Here is a 22,468-nt window from a genome sequence, read left to right on the forward strand (position 1 = left end):
TTTTCTATTCTTATTAGGAAAACTAAGTCTAACGTGGAAAAAAATTAGATATTCAGTCAAAGACACTCATAGCCCTTTTAAAATGACTAAATCAGATTTTTACTGTGTGCAACAAGTTATCTTATGTTAGAAAATTATTATGTAGTCCTGTTTTTAAAAAGCTGTGTCTGATGGTGCCAGCTAGAAATGCACAAACTTTGTCAAACAATTCCTGCTTCGGTCTACCTACAGGTACAAAGCATGACCCCAACTTTGAATACACACCTAAAATATAAAACATCTGCTTGTCTATTTTCGTGATTTAAGAGCTCAACATTTTGAAAATCAGATTACTCAATGCTTGGAGAGCCACAAATAAACACAGGCTTACTTAGTATAGAAAAGAATGTTCTTTCCTGAATTCTTCCACATGAAACATTCTATTCTAAAATAAGATCCTCAAGAAATTAAAAGTAGCAGGTTAATTAATATTTTTATTATTTGAGGTTAATTAATTTTTATTAATTAATAAAACTTGAGGTTAATTAATATTTTAATGATTAGTTTTAAATAATCCTGAGGGAGGAGGCCAGCAGGACTTGTTTTCTGGTTATGTCTCCATGATTGAAGCAGGATCTGGTAGAAATAGGATGCAGTGAAGAAGCCACACCAGTAGGTGGTGACAAAAGCAACCTCAATTTGCCCTCACTGCTCATTAGCATAAAGGTACAGTGCCATGGCCACTTGCCTTATACTGCACAGAAGTTATCTTTGGTTATGGAATTTCCCGCCTCTTTTCCAGAAAGTTCTGAATAACCCGCCTCTCAATGAGCATATAATTAAAAGCAGATATAAATACAGCTGCCAACAACCCCATAGACTGCTGACTCTGGCCACACACTGCCTTTGGGTTAGCCCTGCTCCTCAAGGAGCAGTACTGATTTAATAGAAGTTGCTTTCTGTCACATCAGCTGGCCCTTGCATTCTTTCCTGGGTGAAGACGGGGACCTTCCTACCTGCATCAGTTCCAAGTTCTCACCTAAAACAGCAGTAAATAAACTGCTTAAGATGAAATTCGCAGGCCGCAGTGGCTCACGCCTGTGATCCCAGCACTTTGGGAGGCTGAGGCGGGCGGATCACGAGGTCAGGAGATCGAGACCGTCTTGGTTAACATGGTGAAACCCCGTCTCTACTAAAAATACAAAAAATTAGCCAGGCGTGGTGGCGGGTGCCTGTAGTTACCCAGCTACTCAGGAGGCTGAGGCAGGAGAATGGCGTGAACCCGGGAGGCGGAGTTTGCAGTGAGCCGAGACCCTACCACTGCACTCCAGCCTGGGCGACAGAGCGAGACTCCGTCTCAAAAAAAAAAAAAAAAAAAAAAGATGAAATTATTGTTACAATTACATATATGCACAACAACAAGTACATTGTGTATATGTGTGTATGTGTGTTATCCATATTCATACGGGGTACTTCATGGAAGAAAAAAATAAGCAATTTTTTTGAAACCAGATCTGAATGAGTTGGCACTTTAGACTTTGAGCATTTTGAATATTTAGTCCAAGTTACTCTTTAGTTAGCAAACTGTAAATGCCAGTCTGTAAAGTTAAAACACAAAATACAAGTGGTTCCAACCTGAGAAAAGTATAATTTTAGAAATGTGGGTATATAATTTCAAGTCTAAGTATAATTGAGTTATTTGAAAAGCTGAGCTAATGCTGTCACCGTGCATCCTGTACAGGCTACAGAACCATGAGTTAGTTAAACCTCTTTTCTTTATAAATTACCCAGTCTCAGGTATTTCTTTATAGCAATGCAAAGACAGACTAACACAATTGTACACACTCTTATTTGAAAACGAAAAGGCAAAGATTAATTGTTCAAAACCAATGGGAATGATAAACACTATAAATAAACTTATTTTAACAAATGCCACATATAAGGGCCATTCAATTTTTTTATTAAAAAAGTAAGTTTTACTTGGGAGGCTGAAGCGGGTGAGGTCAGGAGTTTGAGACCAGCCTGGCCAACATGGCCAAACCTCGTTTCTACTAAAAATACAAAAACTGGCCAGGTGTAGTGGTGCGTGCCTGTAGCCCCAGTTTTCAGGAGGCTGAGGCAGGAGAATCGCTTGAACCTAGTGGGGCAGAGGTTGCAGTGAGCTGACATCGCGCCAATGCACTGCAGCCTCAGGAACAAAGTGAGACCGTGTCAAAAAAAAAAAAAAAAAGAAAAATTACTAAACAGAAAACTTTGCTAAAGGACCTTCTCTGATACTGAATTATCTGTGAAGGTAATAGTGTTTATAATGTGAACTAAGTCTTCTGCAGTCACCTGTGACATCAACAATGATCCATGGAGACTTTGAGCAGATTCTCTACTATGTAATTAGCTGGGAAAATGACAGAGGATAAGTTTCAAATGTCATATTTTACCTTTGTATGCACTGAGAAAAATTCATTGAAATCCACCTGTATAGCAGCTTCGTGAATTCCTATACTTAAAATAAAATTGGAAGCAAAGGTAACATCATTTATTACTGGAATGTTGATGTTTATTACAATAATTGGCTTAGTCTTCTTAAAACCAGTTAACAATAGGCACAATGGTTCTGTTATATGAATATGCATTTAATGTTTTGGCTTCATTTATTTTTCTAAATTTTCCATATTTATTATAAGCATAATATCTCTACTATACTCATGTATAAAATGGCAAATAATTAAAAACAGATTCTTAAATATATTTATATAAAATGTTGTATATTTAAGAGAGTCATTCCTAATTTAATTTCTATGTATGAACTATTGGAAGGTAACTGAGAAATTAATAAGCATTAACAAAATTGAGTCAAATGTTTCCTATTAATAGTAACTTGATTTAAAACAAACATGCTTAGATTTCATGTTTTTGAAATATTCAAATATTAGTACCATAGTGGGTGATAACAAAATTGCTCCTCTGAAGATGTGAAGGAATCATAAATGTTATGATTTGTGTAAATGCTAGAATGGAGATGTGAGAGAAAATTGCCAGTAATTCAATATTGAGATGAATACATGAAGTCCAAATAAGTTATCAATAGCCATATACAGGGAGAAATATCATGTGTTTAACAGACTATATTTGAAAGCTAGATTGAGCCCAATATACTCAGTTAAGTCTCTTAAACTGCTTTATCTTCAAACAGGATAATATCTACTCTGCAGGACTGGGTAGATTAAAAAAATACTGAGCGAAGCCACTAAGTGCTACAACGTGGGCTTCCATCCAATGGTTTTGGTATTTGTGTAGTATGTGCTCCATGTTGGAACGTGTCTGCATTAACACTTGTCATCCTTTGTAATTCTTACAGTTCTTCCCCCAGATTACAAGGAATGGAGGCTGGGAAACTACATTTCTGAGACTTCTTCATCATCAGGATGCCAGATAATATTTTAAGTAAGGAAAATAAAATTAACTTTTCTGGGGCGAGACAACAGACTAATGTGCAAAGGCTTTCCTGTTTTAAAGAAGCAGTTTCTTACACTATGCTTTTTATTCATGTTAAATGAAATTCTATTAGAATAGGAATTGTATCATGAGTTTTTAAATAAAATATTTAATGATTTTTCACATCTCTCTATCTGACTGTTAGAGGGTCAGAAGAGAGAGTATCATTCTGCTTGTATAAGAAAGGACTGGACGCATTTCCTTCATATGTTAAGTTCTCAGTAAATGGTAATTGGCTTACAGTAAGTTACAACAGCATTGCAGAAACTAAATAAAATCATATCACCTTTCCTTGGAGTAAATTCTGTCTATGAAATGTAAATGCTCCATATGCATAAATCCTGGGTTAAAGTGCTTTAAGAATATGCAATTCTTCTTTAAGTTCTGCATTGCCATAAAATCTGTCTAGAAATTACAGTAAGAATGGCTTTCATTACCACAATGACATTGAAGGGTTAAATCTTTCTTTCTCTCTGTGTGTGATTAAAATATAATATTGATTTAATAAGGAAATAAACTTATTTGATTAAAGTATAAAAATGGATTATGAATAATCTTATTTTAATTATATATTATGAACAAAATCCCTCAGAAAAATATTTCCCTAAATATTACCCTGGGTATTATTGCTTAATTTAATTAATTCTTTTATATAGTATGGAGATAATTTTATTATCACATACATTTATTATGATTTATATTAAATTTATATGCTCTCTTTAGTAAGGGATGTTATGAAATTCCAGATATATTTACCATCAAACACTGATTGTAATATTTGGTTTAAAAATGCCACAGAGATTACTGAATAAACTTAATAATTAAATGCTATGCTTAGGATTTGGAATCAAGGAAAAGGTAAATAATTTTTTTGTTTTATTAACACTTAAAGGAATCTTGTTTTATGTCAGAAGAAAAGTAACTAATTTTAATATTCATGGATATATACTTGATATGTTTGCATTAACAATATGGAAATATATGTTTTTTAAATAACAAGTTTTGATTTTAAGAATGTAATGATTATTGGAAATAGTTTTGGAGATAGTATTTATGTTGTCGTTATATGTTGTACTTTTTTTCATTTGAGTTTGTTATCAATACAGGTAGTTATAAGTTTAAACATTGTTTTTGACCCATTTATAAATCTACTACCCATTAGTTCTTTATACAGTGAACTGAAAACTTGGTTTTCGTATTTTGCCTGAGGTATGGTAATATATCCAATGAGGGGTGCTTACGGCTGCAAGTTTCAGTTCCCAAATGACAAGCTGGGTTCCCTTGACCTGTTTACCAGCGAGAAAAATGTGTTTATTAATGCAGTTGTTAACAGGCAAACTTAAAATATGTTAGCCTTAATATTTATCTTTGGGGCTTTACATAAACAAAAATATATAAATAAAAGTGGTGTTCATTTTTGTAAGTGGACATGAAGTGCAATCTTCTATATAATGCTTTTAGCACAAAACAGTAAAAAACTGTGTTTTCAGTAGAATATGATTAATAAACATTAATTGAAAATATACACTTCTATCTCAGATATGTAGGTAAAAATATTCTGGACTATACTGTAAACCACGTTTAGTGAACACAAAATTCAACCCTGATCATAAGCCAGTATATGTCAGAACTGTCTGGAGTTCTTTACCTCAGCAAATAATTACATGTACCTTTGTAAAAATTTTAATCCTGTGCATTGACCACATCCTGAACAACCACCATATGCTAAATTTGATATTATACCCAGCACAAATATGTAAGAAAAAATATAAGACACGGATCGAACCCTCCTGGTAATCAAAATCCTTAAAAATAGTTACCCTATTAAATGAAAGTTGTTAGTTCTGATAAGATAATTTTGCCCTATCCAATTAAAAAGACAATACAAGAGTGTGAGTCTGAGTATTAAAAATTGTACCAAATAAAATATTTGTTTCTATCTACATGTTAGATCTTAATAATGAATTCGTAACTTGATCACTACCTTTTCATGTTCAGACAACTTGATATTATAGACTCACAGTAAAGATTTCAATTAAACATTCTTTTAAGTAATTTTTCTATGTGAATTTATACAGATGATTGATTAAAAATAGATTTCTAGAAACCTGACAGTCACTTCCCTCAGGCTCTTCACAGATCCACACTCTTTTTCCTATAAATGAAAACTAAAATATGGTCCAGCTGAAAGTTTTTATTTTTATTAACTTTAAATTTGTACTACAGAAAGATCACAGATGTTTTGATATTGCTTACTTTTTTATTAGATGATTATAAAATAGGCATTATAAAATATTGATATGTATTTAAAAATGATTGCTGATATTTTAAAAAATCACCATCGCAATAGGTTTTTATTGCTGCTACAGTCAAAATGTGGACTTTGATTGACATTTTCCAGGAAGAGAATTCTGAGAATAATAATTGGATATTCTGTAACATTGTTCTTTAAGAACGGTTAGCTCTGTTGTATTTTCTTGGTTTGACATTTTGCAAAATCCTACTGTCTTCATTTGCAAGGTAGAATGGAAAGTTTATGGAGACTTGGGCAACTTTTCTATGAAATCTGCCAATTAAATAAACAATTGAGATTGGAATAAGTGTGGCTTTTAATACGTTAGACAGAAAAAAAAGAAGAAAACAATCCAAAAGCGTGAGCAGTTCTTTATCAGCTCCTAGAAAGCAACTTACTCTTGGGAGTTGGAATTTCTTTTGTTTTATCTCTGTAATAAGGCTTTCGTTTGAATTATATTTTATTTATAATAAAACTTCCTTGTATGGTTGTGTGATGTTATGAAATGTTAAATATAAATATGGCTAATACGTTAACAGTGTGTTCAACACCAACAGTGTCAATTTCACATAATTTTTCTTCTACGATATATTTCCTTCAGATTCAATTTAAAATCGAAGCCCAAGAAACATGTGTTGTGTGTACAATTTATGCTAAACTTTATGTTGAATTCTGAAGACAAAACGATAAATATGACAAGAGTCCTGCTCTCGAAGCATCTCACTTCTAGTTGGGAGGAAGAAAGCTGGCAGTAAATACACTAGATGGTAAGTAGGAAGCGCCTCACACAGGGAGAAACATTGTGCTATAATTGAGAAAATATGGGATGTTTAATTATATTATAATAATAACATTACTTTTATTATATGAACAATGTCTCAAAGTATTTGCTTTCTGAGGTAACAATTTTGTTGCAGTGTAATTCAAAGCAAAAAAAAAAATGGGTGAGTGATACAAACGCAGGTAAGTACAATGTAGTCTCAAATATTTGATCATTGCTTACTCATAATCATCAACACAATTCTCCATTTTCATGATAGTATCTTATTAAAACAGAATGGATGAAGTCAACATAAAGTGTTTTAATGTATTTAGACTACAAATTACTACAGGTTCACTTCCCTAAATGATACATTTTTAGACTTAGAATAACAGGTAAGTGCAAAAAATAATCCACTTATTTTATTCAGTGGGGTGTGAAATGGAGTACACTTGATCAGTTCTCAATATGGATGCCGGAAGACCTTTGCTCACTAATTTCTTCCTCATCATAATTCAAAGAGTGTGTGGTGTCAGCCTGCTTCAGATCTTCTACAGGCTAAATAAACATTATGAGGACATTGTAGAACTTTTACCTGTAGTGGTTGGAGGAGGGCATAAAAAAAAGGGACACCTTTTCTTTGAAAGGAAATTAAATAATGCATGAGAAGGCTAATGATTTTGCTGAGTACCAGCACAATACTTCCCAAGAGATTCCACCATATTAGAAATCCTTTGATGGTATTCTATGCCCCTGTCTACTAGCCTGGTGAGGGACAAATGCAAGAGAATGAAAATTCTACATGTAATATCCAGCAAAACCTGTGTTATGTTGGTCCAACAGGCTTTCGTTTAAGGTAAAAATAGCTATTTGTTTTCAAATATGACTTTTAAAATGAATCTAAGAATTGTATAAATTCAACCAATTTTTTTTTAAGTGGAGGCTTTGGCTGGGTGCAGTGGCTCACGGCTGTAATACCAGCACTTTAGCAGGTGGAGGTAGGAGGATTGCCTGAGTCCAGGAGTTCAAGGCCAACCTAGGCAACATAGGGAGTGACCCCATCCCTACAAATAATACTAATAATAAATTATCTGGGTATAGTGGCATGAGCCTGTGGTCCTAGCTACTCAGAAGGCTGAGGTGGGAGGATTGCTTGAGCCTAGGAACTTGAGGCGGCAGTGAGCTGTGATCGTGACACTGTGTACCCTAGCCTGGGTGACAGAGCAAGACTTTGCCTTAAAAAACAACAATAACAAAAGAGTCAAAGATTCGGCAGAGTGAGAATATGACCACCATTATCTACTGATGTCATTATTATGTCACAATGAAACATTTGGGTTTTCTCAACTATAGCACCATGTGCTAGGTTCTCCACACATCCTGTTCCTCACCTTTATCAGATACAATACTTACCACCTGGTATACTTACTGCCAAATTTCTTCCTCCCAACTAGAAGTGAGACACTTTGAGAGCAGTTTTGTCATATTTTTTATTTTGTTTCCAGAATTCAACATAAAGCTTAGCATAAGTTATATACATGTACTGTTCTGAAGATGTGTTTAGTATGCCACAGGTATTAAGTATCCTTCAAAATTTTTACAAAAAATTTTATTGTACAACTGAAATGTTTAGAAATGTTCTTCATGAAAACCAATATTATGGATGCTTAAAATTAATTTTCATCAAAGTAGTCAAATATTATATTAATTTATCCAAGGTAATATTACTGTCTTCATCTTGTAGATGAGAAAACTGATTACAAGTTAAGTTCATATAAAGAAATCAGAGAATTACTAATAGAAACAGAAACAATTGTGTTTTTTTGGGAATAAACAATCTGGTGACATAAAAGAAATTTAACTCAGAAAACAAAATATTATATAGGCTCTTCAAATACACTATCTCACAAATTGATCATGACCTAGAACAGATGAATAATATTTATTCAAAACAAATGTATCTTACATCAAAATGGTTTCCTTAACAAATCTCAAATAACAGTATTCCCATTGATAGGATTACATGTAAAGGTTTGCATCTTAAAATGGAGATTAAAATTTTCTACTCATTTTTGTTTGCTACTGTAAAAAATATGACATATAATGTTCTCATTTTAACGTGTGGATTATGCAGGATAGAACATTGTTGCATTGCACCTTCTCTATAGAACCACTGAAACTTGATCACACCTGTAATCCCAGCACTTTGGGAGGCCGAGGCGGGCGGATCACAAGGTCAGGAGATGGAGACCATCCTGGCTAACACGGTGAAACCCTGTCGCTACTAAAAATACAAAAAATTAGCTGGGCATGGTGGCGGGCGCCTGTAATCCCAGCTACTGGGGAGGCTGAGGCAGGAGAATGGCGTGAACCCAGGAAGCGGAGCTTGCAGTGAGCTGAGATTGCGCCACTGCACTCCAGCCTGGGTAACAGAGCGAGACTCCATCTCAAAAACAAACAAACAACAACAACAACAAAACAACAACAACAAAAACAACTTGAAAGAGCTATGACTCAGAGGCTTTTGTACTTAAAATTGATAAAACTGAGAGAGATTACAATTACAAAATAGACACTGTATTTATTTTATATATGAATTTAGCCCACACTGGAAACAAATTTATCATTGTTTATATTTTATAACCATTTCAATAAATTATTTATGTCTTCTATTTATTCTCCCAGCCTGAATCCGAAAAGCACAGCTCAGTCCTCTTAGCTCTGGCATGTCACGGACTGAACATCCTCCTGCTCTGGAGGGCCTGTCACACTGTGAACAGGCTGCCCTTCATCGTGAGCACTTCAAGTTCCATAGTAGGCTCAATTACAAGCAATTATTGGGAGTTTATCATTATAAAATTACTTTTTTGGTGGTGTTAATCTGCATGACCTCACCTCACTGTGCCACAAGTAGGCAATGTTTCAGATTCTAACTTTGGGGCTCATCACTAATCCAGGCGAACCAAGCTTTTAGGCCAGGATTACCAAAGCTAGACAGATTCCACAGATCTCAATCAAGTTTCTCCAAAAGACTCTCTGAAGACTGACATTTAAAACTAGCAAGTGAAAGAGCACCAGTATTATGCTGCACGTTTACACAAGCAAATAATGATTATTTCACGTAAATGACAGAGCACACATGGAGAGAAGTTTAACTAGTCCTGGTGGTGAATTTATTCTCTTCTCTGCTTTCTGTTAAGAGTGAACAGTTTGATGATAATTTATCCCTTCACAATAGGGATTTCTTCCCCTGGCTATTCTGAGTTCATAGAAGAAATGCCTGCTCCTACTTATCACTGCCAAATTTAATGTAACAAGCAGTGAGCGAAACACAGTTAGTTCTTACCTGAAGGGAACTTAGATTCTCATGAGGAATAGAAGAGAGAAGCAAATATGTGACAAGGTGAGCTAATATTTACTGAGGATTTTCAATGTGTCCGATATTGTTCTGATTTTGTTTACACTACTAAAATTCATGTAATCTTTATAATAACCCTATGGAGGTGAAATATTATAAATTCCATTATACAGATTGGGAAACTGAGGCACATAACTCGTAATCAAATCATCTGGCTTCATACAACTATGGAATAACAGAACCTTTGAATAATAAATCTTAAAAATGCTCAAATAAATGAAATTATAGTAAGTGCTATGAAGAAAACTATAGAGTTATTTTTAATCAGAGACTAATGTTCCTTTTTATTTTAGTGGGAGTATATGGGGAGTACCTCTGCACAATGGTGGCTTTGAACATAGTCCTGAGAAAATGAAGAAACAAGCCATGTGCCCACATAAAGAAAATGTGTTTCAAGCACAGGGAAGAACAAGTGCAAAGATTATCAATAGGGATGTGTTTGGCTTTAAAGGATGAAGAAGTCATAGGGAGATGAACAAAATGACAAGTGACAAAGTCAGAGTGGTAGAGACATGATCAGATTATGAGGCATCTTGAGCTAAAAAAATGTAATTTTACTCTGGGCAAATAAGAAGTCATGAGAAAAGTTTAAAGTTTTAAAGAAGAAGAGTTTACAGAAAAAGAGCGTCATGAAATGAGCAATTTTAATAAAACCTTAAAGAGATCCCTGTGTGAAATTGTATTGAATAGAACCAAGAGTAGACACAATAATGGCAGGTAAGAGGCTTTTGCAAATCCAGAAATGATCGATGATTTAGGTCCCAAAGTATTGATCTGTATTTTTTTCACCCCTTTTCTCATTATTGTAACTTGTGTGTCTTGTGTCATCTAGTATGTGTGCTTGCATGTTAACCAAAACAAAGGTTCAAATAAATGGCTACTATGATGACAATGTGAACTTTAATCTTTTGGAGGTAATTTTGGTCTATGGAAACACGATAAATTTGGCATGGTAGAAAGGAGAAACATAGCTAAGTAGAGGGCAGACAATCAAGGAGTAAAGTGGAAAAGACCTTGGGGAATACTGTCTCCATACCTGCCCCCCCTTCCAGCTACCTGGTGCACAATCTGCTTACAATGGTTCTGGATACTTTCCTGAATGGATATAAGACCATGATGAGAGAATCCCACCCAGCAAATAGGACGCAACTTGTCTAGAGGAAGGGTTATTCTATGTATGAAGCTGTGACGGACCAACTCTTACTGAGATGCAGACATGAGAAGACAGTAAGGTGGATTAGGGAAGTGATGATGGGGGTAGTGAGAAGATGTTTGGTTTAGGATGTATTTTAAAAACAGTGCTTATAGAATTTTTTAAAGGGCTGAGTGTGGGTGCAAGAGCAGTTCTTGGAGTTCCATTTTGATTTAGAGTTGATAGACACTTGCGCTTATGTGTCTATCATAGCACGTCCACAATAGCAAAGTCATGGACTAACCAATGTCCACCAATGTTTGACTGGATAAAGAAAATATGGTGTATATATACACCATGGAATACTATGCAGCATTAAAAAATGAAATTATGTCCTTTGTAGCAATATGGATGGAGCTATAGGCCATTGTCCTAAGAGAACTAACTCAGAAGCAGAAAATCAAATATTGCATATTCTCACTTATAGGTGGGAGCTAAACAATGAAGGCAAAGATGGAGATAGTAGACACTGGAAACTACAAAATGGGGGAGGGTGGGGTAATTAGGGTTCAAAAATTACCTATTGGGTACAATGTTCAATATTTAGGTCATCGCTACATTCAAATCCCAATCTTCACCATTATACATGTGTAAATCCACGAAAATGACTGAGGCAAGTCTCCATTATTTTATGAGGTTTATTTGCCAAAGTTAAGGATGTGCACAGGGAGACAAATCGATGCCTTTCTCCAAAGATGACTTTGAAGGCTTCAATATTTAAAGAGGAAAGGGCAAGGCCCGGCGCAGTGGCTCACACATGTAATCCTAGCATTTAGGGAGGCGGAGGTGGGAGGATCACTTGAGGTCAGGAGTTAGAGACCAGCCTGGCCAACATGGTGAAACCCTGTCTCTACTAAAAATAGAAACACTAGCCGGAAATCGCTTGAACCCAGGAGGCGGAGGTTGCAGTTAGTCGAGATTGTGCCACTGCACTCCAGACTGGGTAACAGAGTGAGACTCCGCTTCAAAAATAAATAAATAAATACATAATAATAAATAGAGAAATATATAAATAAATACATAAACAAATAGAGAAAAGAGCAGACATTGAGGAAAGAGGGAAAAAAATTAAAAGGTGTGATAGGTAAGAGGCAAACAGTTACATCCTTTGAGCCTTTGATGAGCCTTTCACTGAATACACAATTTACATGTGAGAGCATGTAGAGGAATAGTCACTTATGCCTTCCCCTGGCTCCGTGAGTCTGCATTTTTACATAACATAATGTAGACAATAGGGCAGAGGAAGCAATCAGATATGCCTTTGTCTCAGGTGAGCAGAGAAGTGACTTTGAGTCCTGTCCTTTGTCCTGTACCTATGAAGATACTCTATCAGTTTACATTGCCAGGGTGAAATTCAACACGACTGTTTTAGGGTAAAGATCTTGGAACCACAAGGAAGTTCCTTGTCAGCAAGTTGTAAGGGAGGTGTGTAGTTTTTGTTTTTTTTTTTTTTATCTTTGTAGTCATCTTATTTAGGAATCAAATGGGAGGCAGGTTTGTGTGACTCAGTTCCCAGCTTGACTTTTTCCAACAGCTTAGTGAGTTCAGGGTCCCAAGATTTACTTTCCTTTCACACATATAATACCCTTGAGACAAAAACGCATATGTACTTCCTGAATCTAAGATTTTTTTTTTTTTTTTTAAAGAGTTGACTGGGGAAATGTTAAGCCTGTGATGATTATTAAACACCCAAATGAGGATGCTGTATAGAAGAATAGTGTGGAGGTTTAAATTTGGAAAGGATAGTATTCAAAATCATGAGACAAGATATTCACTCGGGGAATATGTGGAGTTACAAAAGAGAAGTCAAAGTACTCTATACCTTGAAGAATTTCAGCATCTAGGAGGCAAATACTGGAGGAGTAATCGAAGAAAAAGACTGGGAAAGAATAACTATAAAATAAAAGGAAAACCTTGAGAGTACAGTTTTACTGAAGTCAAGTTAATAATAAAAAAGAAGTTGGTTTTCTGCTTTTATCCATAAGAAGGGAAAGCAACATTGTTCAGTCCTGCTGAGAAGTCCAGTCAGATGAAGACTAAGAACTTTGTACCTACTCGTTATTAAAGACTATGATACCAATTTAAAAGGAGTGCTGAGAAAAAAGCCTGATTCAGTTTGATTCAAAGAATCAATTGAAATAAATTAAGGTGAACTGTAAACGTTCGCTGAATTTTTTCTGTGAAAGAGCAAAAAATATTGTGATTGACTTCTTGATGTTCCAAAACATTATTTTTTCTGTCTTCCACAGTATTGAAGTTATACTGAACATATGGCAGATTCTCTTTCAGATACGGTTCTAGATGAATAACAATTTTGGCTTCGAGATGCTTTTGCACGTGTTTCAGCTGGCAGTAGCTATGCAGTTATTCTGCAACCCTTGTTGCTGTTGTCCTTACATCATTATGATTTCATGAAGCAAATTCTAGAGAATGTTTTCCAGCTTCAGGTGTTCAAACAAATGGTGGGTATGAGTTCTGATATGAGCTAGTGGGTCATTGGGGTGATGGTGAGGGATGCCACCTCCACTTCCACCCCTTGATTCCTGGACCCATGAGTCCTGGCTGTGGGAGAAACAGTACTTGAAAATTTGAGACAAGTCTCAGTTAATTTAGAAATTTTATTTGGCCAAGGTTGAGGACGCACCCATGACACAGTCTCAGGAAGTCCTGAAGACATGTGCCCAAGGTGAGTGGGGCACAACTTAGTTTTATACACTTTTGGGAGACATGAGACATCAATCAATATAAGTAAGAAGTACATTGGTTCTGTCTGGAGAGGCGAGACAACTTGAAGCAAAGGCAGGAAGACTCAGGGAGGGAGATTCCAGGTCATGTTTAGGTGATACATAAATGGTTACTTTTTTTTTTTTTTTTTTTAGTTTCTGATTAGCCTTTCCAAAGGAGGCAAATCAGATATGCATCTATCTCAGTGAGCAGAGGGGTGACTGAGTAGAATGGGAGGCAGTGTTGGCCTAAGCAGTTTCAGCTTGAGTTTTCCCTAGTGATATTGGGGGCCCAAGATAATTTCTTTTCACATATTGAATGCTGATTCAGAGCATACACAGCCTCCTGGAGAACTTTGCCCCAGCCCTGAAAAGGCAATGCTGTCTGGAATACTGTGGCGGTGGATAAGGCATTCTGTGAGTGAGAAGGCATCCCTTATGTGATAAGACTGTAGTCTTGGAAGAAGCATTGAGTGCAGGGTAGGCAAAACCATATCCGGAGGAAGTGTCTACTCCAGTGAGGACAAACCATTGCCCTTTCCATGATGGAAGAGGCCCAATATAATCAACCTGCCACCAAGTACCTGGCTGGTCACCCTGAGGAATGGTGTCAAATTGAGGGCTCATTGTTGATCTCTGCTACTGGCAACTCGAGCATTCAATGGTAGCGGTAGCCAGGTCACCCTTGGTGAGTGGAAGTCCATGCTGCTGAGCCCATGTGTAATCTCCATCCTGACACCATGGCCACTTTGTTCATGGGCCCATTGGGTGATGACAAGAGTGACTGGGAAACAAAGCTGAGTGGCATCCACAGAAAGAGTAATCCTATCTACTTGATTATTAAATTCCTCTTCTGCTGAAGTCACCCTTTGGTGAGCATTCGCATGAAATACAAATATCTTCAGTTTTTGACCACTCAGAGAGGTGTCTCCACATACCTCTTCTCCAAATCTCTTTGTCACCAATTTTCCAATCATGCTCCTTCCAAGACCCTGACCAGCCATACCATTGGCTACAGCCAATGAATCAGTATATAATCACACATCTGACCATTTCTCTCTCCATGCACAGTGCACGACCAGGTGCACTACTCAATGTTCTGCTCACTGGGAAGATTTCCATTCACTTTGTCCTTCAGGGATGTCCTAGAAAGGGGCTGTAGTGCTGCAGTTGTCCATTTTCGAGTGGTGCCTGCATATCATGTGGAACCATCTGTGAACCAGACCCTTGTCTTCCCTTTCCCTGGCAACTAATCATAGGGAACTCCCCATGAAGCCCTCAGTGCAGGCTGGGGGAGAGAAGGCAGGGCGGCATGGGTGGAGACCATAGGCATTTGAGCCACTTCCTCATGTAACTTACTTATACCTTCAGGACCTGCTTGAGCTCGATCATGTATATACCACTTCCATTTGACCATGAAATGCTGCTGTGCATGCTCAACTTTACGGCTAGATGGGTCAGAAAGCACCTGGTTCATGATAGTTCAGGTTGCATGGTGACTTGATGACCCATAGTCAAACGTTCAGTTTCTACAAAAGCCCGGTAACAAACCAAGAGCTGTCTCTCAAAAGCAGAGTAGTTATCTGCAGAAGATGACAGGGCCTTGCTCCAAAATCCTAGAGGCCTCAGCTGTGATTCATCTATGGGCAGCTGCCAAAGGTTCCAAACAGTATCCCTATCTGCTGCTGACACCTCAAATACCATTGGATCTGCTAGGTCATATGGCCCAAGGGGCAGAGCAGCTTGCACAGCAGTCTGGACATATTGCAGAGCGTTCTCCTGTTCTGGATCCTACTCAAAACTGGCAGCCTTTCCGGTCACTCAGTAAATGGGCTGGAGCACCCTCCCTCATTATTTTTTTTCATGATGGCTTTACTGGCAGAGTAAAAAATAATTAATTCTGTATTTCTATTTTCTAAATCTTCAGTCAGTTGCAGCAACCCATGGGGAAGGGATAGTGAGATAGCAAAAACCATAATAAAATAAAACTGCAAAAGTACATAAAATAAAACTATGGAGGAATAACATATGAAAGTAACAATAATGAATATCCAAGTATAGTAAACAGCACTTAGTTCATTTATTAAAATAGAGGTGATATGGTTCGGCTATGTCCCCACCCAAATCTCATCTTGAATTTTAGCTCGCATAATGCCCATCTGTTGGGGGAGGTACCCAGTATGAGATAACTGAATCATGGGAGATGTTTCCCCCATAATCCTCTCATGGTAAAGAATATGTCTTATGAGATCTGATCATTTTATAAGGGAAAACCTCCTTCACTTGGTTCTCATTCTTTCTTTGCCAGCTGCCACGTAAAATGCGCCTTTGCTCTTCCTTCATCTCCTGCCATGATTGTGAGGCCTCCCCAGCCAAATGAAACTGTAAGTCCATTAACAATATTTCCTTTATAAATTACCCAGTCTCAGGTATGTTTATCAGCAATGTGAAAATGAACTAATACAAGATGGCTATATGAAAGAGAAGTAATTGTGCCTCAATCATTCCATTGAAGATTAGCTCAGCATTTGTAAAAGCATAAGTTTTTTTAAAAAAATAGTATTAAAATTTGCTTTGATTGTAAAATATGTATATGTAAATATTGAATTAAGTCTTTGAAAACTACTCAGCTACCCTAAATTAAATTAATGTAGTTCTTCATTTCTTTTTCAATTTACAAAGTAACATACCATATTGAAATAGGCAATGCCAGAGTAAATATTTATTTTATTCAACAAAGTTATAATAGAAATAAAGAAGTTAAGCAGTATAGATTTTGAATTGTTCTTATCATTAAGTGAAAAAATAGATATTAAATAATTTTAATCTGTTTTGAAAATGCTATCTATATGTTTTACCAGTTTGCTCTTTTCAAAATGACATTGTGAACCTAAGTAAGAAAACATAATAATTTCTGGATAGGTGATAACTAATTTTAGGAATCCAGTAAAACTGGTGTGAGAAGAAAGACCTAGGGCTGAGTAATAAGAGATCAAAGAAGTTTGGTAAAAGAAATGTTACAGATAAGACTCAACCAAAATTTGTTTCATGGGACACCATTCTTCTGAGAGAATTTCAAAGAAAACTGAGTTTGAGAAATCAGGTACACTGTTTTTGGATATTCATAATTAACATTTTATACATGTTTATAGCAGCACAATTCACAATTGCAAAAATGTGGACCCAACACAAATGCCCATCAATCAACCAGTGGATAAATAAGTTGTGGTGTGTGTATACAATGAAATACTACTCAGCCATAGAAAGGAATGAATTAATGCCATTTGCAGCAACCTGGATGAGATTGGAGGCTATTATTCTAAGTGAAGTAACTCAGGGATGGAAAACCAAACACCGTATGTTCTCACTCATAAGTGGAAGCTAAGGTATGAGGATGTAAAGGCATAAGAATGACACAGTGGACTATGGGGACTCAGGAGGAAAGGGTGGGAAGGGGGCGAGGGACAAAAGACTGCGAATTGAGTGCAGTGTATACTGCTCAGGTGATGGGTGCACCAAAAAGCTCACAAGTCACCACTAAAGAATTTACTAATGTAACCAAACACCACCTGTTCCCCAATAACCTATGGAAATAAAAAAACTAAAAAAAAAAGAATAAACTGTCAGACATTTGAGGAGAAAGACAACTGTGTATGTTTGTTTAAACCGATGTTGTCTAAACAATGGCAACTATTTATGGCTAAAGAATATGTACTACAAAATTGTGGCATTTGGATTCCAGTCAAAGAGAATCCTGTAACATGTCACGTGTCATTCTCTCTTCTTGGTCTTGAGCCAGTAAACATAGTCTATTATTTTTTTCTAGATATTGTTCCATAGAGCTTGGGTTCTGACTGTTTGGCTTTAACTGATTCACCAGCACTTAGTATAGTACCTCATATATGATAGGTGCTTGATAAAGGTCTGCTACATAGTATTTTCAAATTTTAACATTCGCTAGTTTCTGTTTTCCTATTTCTTATGTTCTCCTGCATACAAAGATAGGAGATTAAATGATTGAAAAACAATGGCAAAAGTACCAACTTATTCCAATGTATTTTTCATTGACTTTTTTTTTACTCCCAAAAAATATACAGTTTAGCCTCTAATAACACAGGTTGGAACTGTGTGGACACAATCATAGGATTTTTTTCAATAAATAAATTGGAAGATTTTGTGGGGATTTACAATAATTTGAAAAACTTACAGATAAACTATGTAGCCAAGAAATATTGAGAAAATTATGAAAAATTTAGACATGTCATGAATGCATAAAATATATGTAGATAAAGTCTATTATTGAATTTATTACCAAAAACTATGTACAAATCTATTGTAAATAGTTAAAATGTATAAAAATTTATGCACACACAGGCTGTACATAGTACCATTAAGAGTCAACAGAAAGGTGAATAAATGTAAAGATGCAGCATTAATTATAACTGCATGAAATTAACTGTAGTAAACACAGTACTGCTAAAATAATTTTGTAGCCATCTCCTGCTGCTATTGTGGCGAGCTCAAGTGTTGTGAGTATCTGCTTAAAACGCCTTTCAGGCTGATCATCTCCATGTGAGCACTTGTCTCTCCGGTAAATTGCACATCACAGTAAAAAGTGCTCTCTCGAGGTTCTTGTGTATTTTTCACTGTGTTTAGTGCAATACCGTAAACCTTGAATAACATCTTGGGACCCATACAAAGCACTACTGGTGCTGAAAGTGCTCCCAAGAAGCAGAGAAAAGTCATGACATTACAAAAAAAAGTCGAAGTGCTTAATATGTACCATAGATGGAGATCTATAGCTGTAATTGCTTGCCACTTCAGGCAGACGCATCTTCTTGTAAACAGAGGATATAAATGTTCCGTATCAATAAATGCAGTACAGTAAATGTATTTTTTCTTCCTTTTGATTTTCTTAATAACATTTTATTTTCTGTAGCTTAATTTATTGTAAGAATACACTATATAACATATTTTTCAATAAATATAATACTGGAGTAGGAATGTGGTTTTAAAATCTAAGTCAATAAATGTCTGGGTAGGAATTTTTAGGTAAGTTACATAAATAATGAATTTCAACTTTGCCTTATGTTAAATGGATACATAATAATTGTGCTAACATTTCAAAGACACTTTTTAAGTTTTTTTTTTATTAGAAATGCTTTAAAAATATCAAATGTTACATGAAAATATGCTAAGCACCTTGAAAGCTGCTGATTTGTAAGCTTAAGTATATTCAGGTATTAGGTAAAAGCATCAGGAAAATTATGACGAGTGTCTAACTAATTACAAAATAGGAATACTAGCTTAAATTATCTGGTTAATTATGAAAATTGTTGTTTCTTGAGTCCTTGGCTGTTTTACCTAAATGGAGGTAAAAATAAGAAAACAATAGGTAAATTGCAATTATCTCTATAAAATAATGATTTATTATCAGCATGAGCTTTAGAAATCAGATTCATTAGCATGTCCTATCTGGAATTGAGCTGATTTCTATTTGAGTCACCATAAGCCCCACTAGGAACACTGGATTTATTTCCACTCATTGCTCTTCCAACTTCACATAATATCAACTCTGCCTAAAGCACTAATGAATACTGCAGCTGCTGTTTCTTGCCTTCTGGATTCAGGAAAATCATGAAAGAATAACTCAGAGAAATTAATTTGTCTTAGGCCTACTTTTTTGGAACTGGTAAACTAAAGAATACATAGTTATAGAAAGCAATAACTATTTTATATTTAGAGAGCATGAACCCTCTAGCAGGCTTCTCAGAATATTTTGATATCTACTTTAATTTATTTTTTCCTGAAGTCATTTAGGAGCAGGTTATTCAACTTCCATGTGATTGTATGGTTTTGATAGATCTTCTTGGTATTAATTTCTATGTTTATTGTGCTGTAGACTGAGAGTGCGGTTGGTATGATTTTGATTTTTCGAATGTGTTGACACTTGCTTTATGGCCAAACGTGGTCTATCTTAGAGTGTGTGCCATATGTAGATGAGAAAAATGTCTATGCTGTTGTTTCAGGTTGGAGTGTTCTGTAAATGTCTATGAAAACCTGAGAGCTTGGATATGACTTTGTCTTATCAGCAACTATGCAGTCATGTAAACACTTACAAGTGCATTATGGGTAAAGACTCTGTTCTGAAATCTCTGATACCACTTGGTTCCAGGGGCACTTGGCCATGGAGAGAGGCCTTGCCAGTAGCAGCTACTGGATTCCTTCATTTTAATTTTCTTTTTCACTGAGGAAGGCATGAGAGTTGAGAAAACAACTAGTGTATGTTCATTTGTTTCTTTTTAACTTATCCCAAGTTAGTAGCATTGGGCTTTTCACAAATATTTCAACTTTCCAGTTTTCAGACACATAGTAGAATTTCATTGTCCTACATCCTTCAAATTAGATAATGTCATGACTGACTTTGACTAAATAGTATGAGCAGACGTAACAAGTGTCTCACTTAGAGGTCATTAAGAATGATCACTGTTTCATTATATACACACTTCTTACCTTCATAGATACGAAAACACACATCAAGACAGAAATTCATAGCTTATTTCTCTGAGAGTCTGAAAGGAAAAAAAAGTGCACATTTTTGTGTTAAGCTACTGAGAGTTTGGCACTGTTTGTTTTTGTAGGATAAACTAGCCTGTCCTGATTAATGCAGTAATAACCTCAATATATAAGAACACAAAAATAACAATAAAAAAAAGTTAACATGAGGCGGGAAAAAAAATAACAAATTTTCCTGTTTTTAATAACTATATTTTTCATATATTATATATATTTGTATAAAATATATAACATGATATATTTGTATAAAATATATAACATGATATATTTGTATAAAATATATAACATGATATATTTCTATAAAATATATAACATGATATATTTCTATAAAATATATAACATTATATATTTGTATAAAATATATAACATTATATATTTCTATAAAATATATAACATTATATATTTGTATAAAATATATAACATTATATATTTCTATAAAATATATAACATTATATATTTCTATAAAATATATAACATTATATATTTGTATAAAATATATAACATTATATATTTGTATAAAATATATAACATATATTTGTATAAAATATATAACATTATATATTTGTATAAAATATATAACATTATATATTTGTATGTAATATATTATGTAACTTTACATATTTATATATAATGTATTACGTGTTTACAACTAAAAAGTATCTTTATCTGGTTCCCCTAAAAACTTTTAATTTCTTACTAGTGGCATAAGATAAGTTAAAGACACATTTTTCCATGTGGCAATATGTACTATCAACATGAGTACCTGCTCAAAATAATACAGATGAGTTAGTTTGGAGTTTTAACTTTATATATGACAGTTTCTAGACATTTAAGAGACTATATTTTGTTCAATGAGTCTATGAAATGAAAAAATGTTTTTGGAAATGTTTCCAGTACAGTATCACCCTAAAAAAATCTGCAGTTTAATCAAATCAGCTATGTGTTAGTTATCCACCATGCAGAATCCACAATTCTGCTATTGCCTTTAATTGCTTTTCAGCATCCAAATATTAGCTTAAATTTCTGTTTTCAACATTAAAAATAGTTGTGAATATTTGCTTTTTAACTTACTTATTTCCCAAGGAAAGTTACTGTGTGAAAATTCAATTACTGTTTCAATCAGGCATTTGCCATGATATTTTGTTGTACAGCAGCAACTCAGAAACCATGAGAGGACTTTTCCAGCAGCACAAATCTACCAACACGTCTATTACCTACTAAATGAAGCATAAAATGAACAGATACTCTGGACTCAGTTATCCGTATCATTGTTGCTAATACAGAAGGCATAATAATGAGCAGTACATGAGTGAGCTTCATATATATTGGGCAATAAAAAAGGAAAAAAAAAAAGAAATGTTGCTGCCAATGATTTCTTCATTTAGGCAAAACCCTTGAGAGGATAAATAAGAATGTCACAAATGCTACAGGAGCACAGACAAGGCACAAAACAATACCACTACTGATCATTTTAACTTAGCAAAGAACTGATACAGATGTGAATGCAAAGAGAAGAAAGAAAAATGGGAGAGCAAAGGAGGTTTATTCACCAACCAACAAATCGAACTGTTGTGGGTGTAGAATTTCCCTACTGACAGTGAATTTTCTGTTATAAAAGGGATGATGCATAAATATTTTGGCTCATGCAATCATGAGAAGAATAACATACCTGAAGAATAGATTAATTCATCGAATCAGACCTTTTGGGAATATGTCAGGGGGACTTAGTCATGAGTCCTATGGCATTAGGTATTAGATAAACGTCAAAGTAGGCGATCAGCTTTACATAAGAAATGTTGGCAATAGCTGGGAGGGATGTCACCCACAACAAAGGGAGTCCAGAGGTAAAAACCTAATTCCCAAAGGAAGGTTCAGAAAGATCAAGTAGCATCTCAGGCAGCTCCAAGCAAGTAGAATTTATGGAACTACACCAAAGGATATAACTGTCCAAACATAAAGACCAAATACTAAAGTAACAGCAGGGCCAGAAGTGAGACTCATTTGATAACTTAGTTTGTAAAGGCTGTGGAGCCTG

General features: G+C 35.2%; 1 long non-coding RNA gene across 1 annotated transcript; it reads left to right on the top strand.

The window, feature by feature from the left end:
* The first annotated feature begins 2,408 nt into the window (after positions 1-2,408).
* LOC131383630 (uncharacterized) lies at positions 2,409-10,606 on the top strand. The gene is made up of 5 exons (XR_009213794.1): positions 2,409-2,502; positions 3,335-3,420; positions 6,366-6,531; positions 9,210-9,317; positions 10,236-10,606. It is a non-coding gene; the product is annotated as an uncharacterized LOC131383630 (long non-coding RNA).
* The last annotated feature ends 11,862 nt before the right edge of the window (positions 10,607-22,468 follow it).

This window comes from Hylobates moloch, unplaced genomic scaffold (assembly GCF_009828535.3).
Source record: "Hylobates moloch isolate HMO894 unplaced genomic scaffold, HMol_V3 SCAFFOLD_5, whole genome shotgun sequence".
Classification (NCBI taxonomy): Eukaryota; Metazoa; Chordata; class Mammalia; order Primates; family Hylobatidae; genus Hylobates; species Hylobates moloch.